This window comes from Dioscorea cayenensis, chromosome 13 (genome assembly GCF_009730915.1).
Source record: "Dioscorea cayenensis subsp. rotundata cultivar TDr96_F1 chromosome 13, TDr96_F1_v2_PseudoChromosome.rev07_lg8_w22 25.fasta, whole genome shotgun sequence".
Classification (NCBI taxonomy): domain Eukaryota; kingdom Viridiplantae; phylum Streptophyta; class Magnoliopsida; order Dioscoreales; family Dioscoreaceae; genus Dioscorea; species Dioscorea cayenensis.
Genome location: NC_052483.1, coordinates 4,571,001 through 4,577,318, shown reverse-complemented (window position 1 = coordinate 4,577,318; position 6,318 = coordinate 4,571,001). Strand labels below are relative to the sequence as shown.

General features: G+C 28.1%; 1 pseudogene; it reads right to left on the bottom strand.

The window, feature by feature from the left end:
* Positions 1 to 888: 888 nt before the first annotated feature.
* On the bottom strand, positions 889 to 5,757 carry LOC120274614 (annotated as a pseudogene).
* Positions 5,758 to 6,318: the final 561 nt, after the last annotated feature.

Here is a 6,318-nt window from a genome sequence, read left to right as displayed (position 1 = left end):
TATACCATATGTCCACGTACATGTCACTTTTATCAAATTCTTTTAGCATTTATACACAATCAATCACATGAATGATTTTATGTAGAGCAGATTCAAGATGTTTTCAAAGATAGTATTTTCAAAGCATGTAAATTATAAAACTCATGAGAGTTGAATTCAAACAGAACACTTGAGTGTGTTTTATCATTTGATATATATATATATATATATATATAATCCAAAGATTGTGCAAAAGCAAACTGACATAACCCTCATCACTATGGTGGTGGGTAAAGGTTATGTCTCTAGTCGGGCACCTTTCAAGATTGAAGCAGCTATTTCTTTCTCCTTACCTACTTTCATTTCTGCAATGTCTAAATATTTTAGTAAACTATGTTTATCTATAATTATTGAGAAATCAAATTTATATAATTATTTATTGCAAAATATGTATCTATACTGACTTTAATTATATTAATTTTAAAATTACTTATGCACTCAGAGATAAATTTATTATATAGTATTATGTAAATATCAAATATGTGATAAATTTTGGATATCATGTATCCGTGAATGCACATGTTAGTGGTTGAGGAGTGAGGGAGGATATGACTGATCACCTTTCCCTAACAGTGAAGATGAAGAAGAGGCCTCCTAATAATACTTAAAACTTTGGTGACATCTCTTACGTGTAATAATATATATATATATATATACTATATCTCCTTTTCATGCATTCAATAAAAGTTTACAAATACCATGCATAAATACATTATAAATAAATACAACATGCATGATATACTATTTGTAAGTAAGTTCAATTTAGCTCCATTTTGGCTTATGAAAGAACATTAAATTAAGTATTCTAAGAATTTTACAAACTTGTCAATCAAGGGTAGAAACGTCATTTTACAAACTAGTCGATCTGTGGGGTGTTTGCATACTCCAAGAGTGTGATTCAACATGTCCATAAGTTCTAGGGCCTGCAACATCTTCAATACACACTGCATCTGAAACTCTTCAAGTCCTCTTCACTTAGTTTTACACTAGAGACCCTAGCATTGCTCTTCAAGATTGTGTACTTTGGTTGTTCCTTAAAAACACACAAAGGATATATTTAAAAAGTATTTCATGAATAATATATTTATATAATAATATTTTGTGAAAGTAATAAATAATCAATAAACTTTATTTTTCATCCATCTCAATTAATTAATTAATTAATTAAACACATGATTATATTATAAGAAACCAACCTGGTATGGGGATGACATCATGACCTTGATGAAGAAGCCATGCAAGGCTAGTTGAGGGGGAGAAGTTATGCTTAGAAGCCAAATTTGCCACTCTTTTCATACAGAAACCTTATTCTTCACTAGGTTTTCTCCTTTGAAACCTTGGATGATGAAACCTAAAAATTATATAAATTAATAATAATCAATATTATTTTTATATTTATATTTAGATAAGTATTAATGGTAAAAGAAGAGATCTACATAGACTATATTATGTTGAAATAAAAATAGCAAAGCAAGGTTAGAAGAATTCTAATTAGTGTAAGTGTGTTCTTTGGCTGTGATACTATGTTGAAAATAAAATATAGATAAAAAAATAGAAAAATTTATAATTTGTGTGAAAATGAAGTTCATCACTCAAATGCACATTAAAAAAACACTTTAACATTGCCAAAATGTTGCCATGCAATGACGAGAGTTATAGGACTAGCCACCTCTCCCAATATATTAAAATTTTGTTATGATTGAGATCAATTGGTGTAAAATATCAAAAGAGAACTGTAAATTAGAAATTTCCTAATAAAAATTAAGTGCAAGAAAATTACATCTTAAAAAAAGAGGGAGGACGTGGTTTATCTATATTTTATTTCTGAATATATTAAATATTTCCAGTATAACAATATTAAATTAAAGTACACAAAATCAAGTTAGCTTTTATGCTAAAATTAATTAATATACCGACCATTTGAAGGATGTTTTCTACCACTGCTTTCCCCTGCAAAGAAACCACGCCCAAGTGGACTATATGGAACCAAACCTATTCCAAGCTCTCTGCATGAAAAAATGTAATATATAGATTTATATTACCCTTCAAATAATTTTTATTAGCTTTTAATTGCATTATATATGTATTGTACAACTTTTATTTTATTGGTATTTATTGCAATGCTATTATTATCCTACAACTTAACATATAATAGATCATTGGAATATTACAAAACCAATATTTCATAATATTTTTCCCTTAAATGTGAACCAAAAGAAATTTTATGAAAGTTATTTCAAATAAGGACAATTTTCGATAGGAAAATAAATCCAAAATATCTCTTCTTTTTATGATATAACTAATTTTATTGATATAACCATTCGTTAATTAATATTAACCAATTTATTAGTAATACATTTTTTTTTTATTCTAATTCAACAAAGAACAAAAATAATTGAATTCTTCTTAATTAAACCAATGTTTTCGTATTACCCATATCTATTAATTATACATGGCAAGTATACATTAACTCAATTTGTTTTTTACATTTTATTGATTAGATTATAGATTTTATTTTTAACGAATAACAACAATAAAATAAAAAATTTAAAAATAATTAAAATAGTGGTCACCCATAGAATAGGAGATCTAGTATTTCCTACCCTTCTTTCCTTCCACTCAAATGTCAAGAATTCGATCTTGTGGTTCATACTCATCATCATCATCATCATCAATAATAATAATAATAATAGGTTGTGAAAACATATAATATCTATAGGTTCTGGCAGTGTCAAACCTGCAAAGTGGAAGTATTTCATCTTCAATGTCCCTGGTCCAAAGAGACCACTCAACTTGCAATGCTGTAATTGGATGCACAGCATGAGCATCGTCTAATTGTATCAGGGCTCTGCTTCATAGTCCCATGTACTTCACCTTCCCCTCTTCCACCAACTTCTTCATCTCCCTGACCTAATAATAAGAGTTACATTCAATATTAATTAATTAATTAATTAATTAAAAGTTGTGTGCCTAATCTTTTAAGCAATGATTTGTGAATTGATATTTAATAATTTATTATTAGTGCTATAGCAATATATTGAGTTATATCATTATTTAAGTTATTTTGTACATTAATAATATTATTAAGGTAATATTCTATATTAAATGATAAAGAAGTTTATATAATTAAGAGTAAAACTGACATGAAGAGTTTATAAATATTTTCTCTCTTATTTTTTTATTTTTTATTTTTATCATTCCATTGTGAATCCGTCTTTAAAAAGGGGGTTTTATCCAGGTATATGGCTTATGATACTATGTTAAATAATAGATCAAGATCATAATGACCAACAATTAGTTCATATGTGCTCGTTATATAACTCTAATTATTACAAACTTAAATAGTAAATATATTCTAATACCATCCATGCATTTTTGCATAAGATTTTATTAACAGAAAATTTATCCACCAAGTTGAAATTAATGTTAACCAAGTAGAATGAGATTTATCCATCTAATTATTCTAGTTATATTAAAAGTTAAGTAATCAAATCTTGAAAATTTACTTTAATTAAGTGGTGAATTTTATTTAATTTTTAATTTCTAATTAGGAGTTTTGGTTGTATGAAAGTTAAATAATTAAGTCTCATCTTTTATATCCCTTACTTTTAAATTTAGTTATAATTTGGTCATTCAAACATACGTCGTTAATGGCGATCACACATGTTACATATTAACTCATATATTATCTCTGAGAAAAAAAGTATCACCTAGTATGCCACTTGTTATAGTCAGTGTATATTCGATGACTAAATTATTAAAAAAATAAAAAGTAGATGTTCAAATCATAATTTTATAGAAATGGATGACCAAAATAAAAATTAACAAAAGGGCAAGGAAACATTTAGCTTTTTTACCTTTTTCTTTTAATACATATAATTTATTTAAATAGGTATACACATAAGAATTCAAAGAATAAATAAACAAATAAATAGGGCTCAAAGAGAGTGGAATACTCAACGGTATGCTCAATGGGGATTGTTTGATCCACTCGATGCTGGTAATAAAGATCAATGTAGTCAACACCCAAACGTTGAAGACTAGCAAGGCAACATGTGCGCACATAATCTGGTGTGCCTTTCACTACTATTCCACTTGTTGCTGCATGCATCACTCCAAACTTTGTTGCTACTTGTATTCTTTCACGTGGTATTTCTTTCAACGACTGCAATAGTAAGTTTGTTTGCTTCAAAATAGGTGGAAATTATTAGCCTTTTTGGCTCTTTCCATAAAAAAAAAGGTGGAAATTAAAGTGATAATAAAGTAATAAAAGTAATATTTTTATATTTCTGGTTCAAAAAAATTATTTTAAAAAAATTAAAATTAAATAATAACTCAAATGAATTTTAAAAATAATTAAATTTCAAAAAAAAAAATAAATTAATTCTACATTTTTTTTTTTTACATTTTTCCTTGTGAATCATAAGAAAAGTTCAAGCGCTTGACAAGAGAAGAGAAGACACATTATGAGCATTTCAATTTTAATTAATTAATTAATTGAAATGATAATTATCATGACCTAATGTTCATGATTTAGATTTTAAAAGTAGCTCTTAGAAATAATTTTTATAATATCATAGTTTGATAAATAATTACCACTTGATACTTTAATTGCCACATCTGTTATTGGGTCAGTGAAAAATATGCATAGCTCGTTAATCAAAAATAAATTTTCATCAATATTATATAGTTTATTATAATATAAATTACCTAACAACTATTTTACATGAATTTCATATATATATATATATATATATAAAGAAAGAAGGAAAAAAAACTAAGCTAATTAGTCTTGACTCTTGATAGTATATAAAGAAAGAAGGAAAAAAAAACTAAGCTAATTAGTCTTGATAGAGAGAGGGCAAGAAGGAAACCTTTCCAAGGAGGAGCTCATTTGAATGGGGTCCATAAGCATCAGAAGTATCAAAGAAAGTAACACCCATGTCAAAGGCATGCTTGATGATGTTCACTCCATCTTCATCTTTTAATGGAGAATTATATATGCCCGAAAGGCTCATGCACCCAAATCCCAATTTCGACACCTACATTTAAAGAGCAATTGTATTAACAAAGAACTTGGTCAAAATTAAATTTTGTTATATGGCTGTTTTTGAGCCATATAACTTCCTTACATCAACAATGAAAAGAATATAAGATGATTTTCTTTTTGGTAATATGGACAAGCTATCCAAAAATAATGATACACTTTTTATTATTATATCCAATTATTCATTGGGAACCCTTGATCTCTAGCATAAAAGTCAAGCTGTTTTAACCACTTTGCTATTACCATGACTGTAAAATACAACATGAATAATATTATGTTTTGTTTTATAATTACATATTCCTTAGTTCTTTTTTAATAAATAACCCATTCCTAAAGAAAATTATATAAAAACAATAATCCAATATACAAACGTACTTAAAAAAATATAAACACATAAATGTCTATATGTAAATAAAAAGAGATCTGAAACTTTAAAACAAAACATCCTAGAATAAAAGACCAAATAGAAAATTAAATAACTTATGCTATGTAATTTCAATCACAATTTTGAGAGTTATAAGAAGAAGAAAGTTGGAAGAATGTATAGGAGTTTCTTGCACCTCAAGCCCTTGCCTTCCTAGCTGAACTTTGGGAATAACCATGTTGTGTTTGTTCTTTGGTGGAGAAGTTCCCAAGCTTGGCTTTGATATTTAAAGAGATGGAAGAGTGATGAGCTATTCATAGAGTGCCTCAAATTATGAAAGATTCCATTGAGCACTTAGAGGGGTAAAGAAAAAAGAATGGGAGTGGAAACATCACTTGCATGCAGAAGCCACCATGATGTCGGACAACTTTTTAGGGTCAGGATCAGGGTTTGGGTTGCTGAATTTTTGGTTAAAAATGAATTAAAAGAGAAAGCTGGGCAACATCCACTAAGGCAAGTGCTATGTACGGACGTATGGTTCCAAAACGGGAAAGGGGGGGAATCTTTGAATTTTGTCAAAAGAGGATAAGGTTATCGGTGCTTTATGTCACTTGATGGTTTCTTATGTAAGCCTTCCGGTGCTTAGTATTATTATCAAGGGAAAAATATTTTTAAGTCCCTAAAATTTTTTAAACTTTCTGTTAGGTCTTTTCGATAAAATTAATGCATGTTCAGTCCTTTTTTTTATATTTTTAGTATTCATTCGTCCCTTCCATCATCCCAAGCTGTGATGATTTTGTTTAATCCCAAAACTACCCTTAAGAAAGTTTGGAGGGAATAATGGGGCCAAGTCACATCATGGTATGGC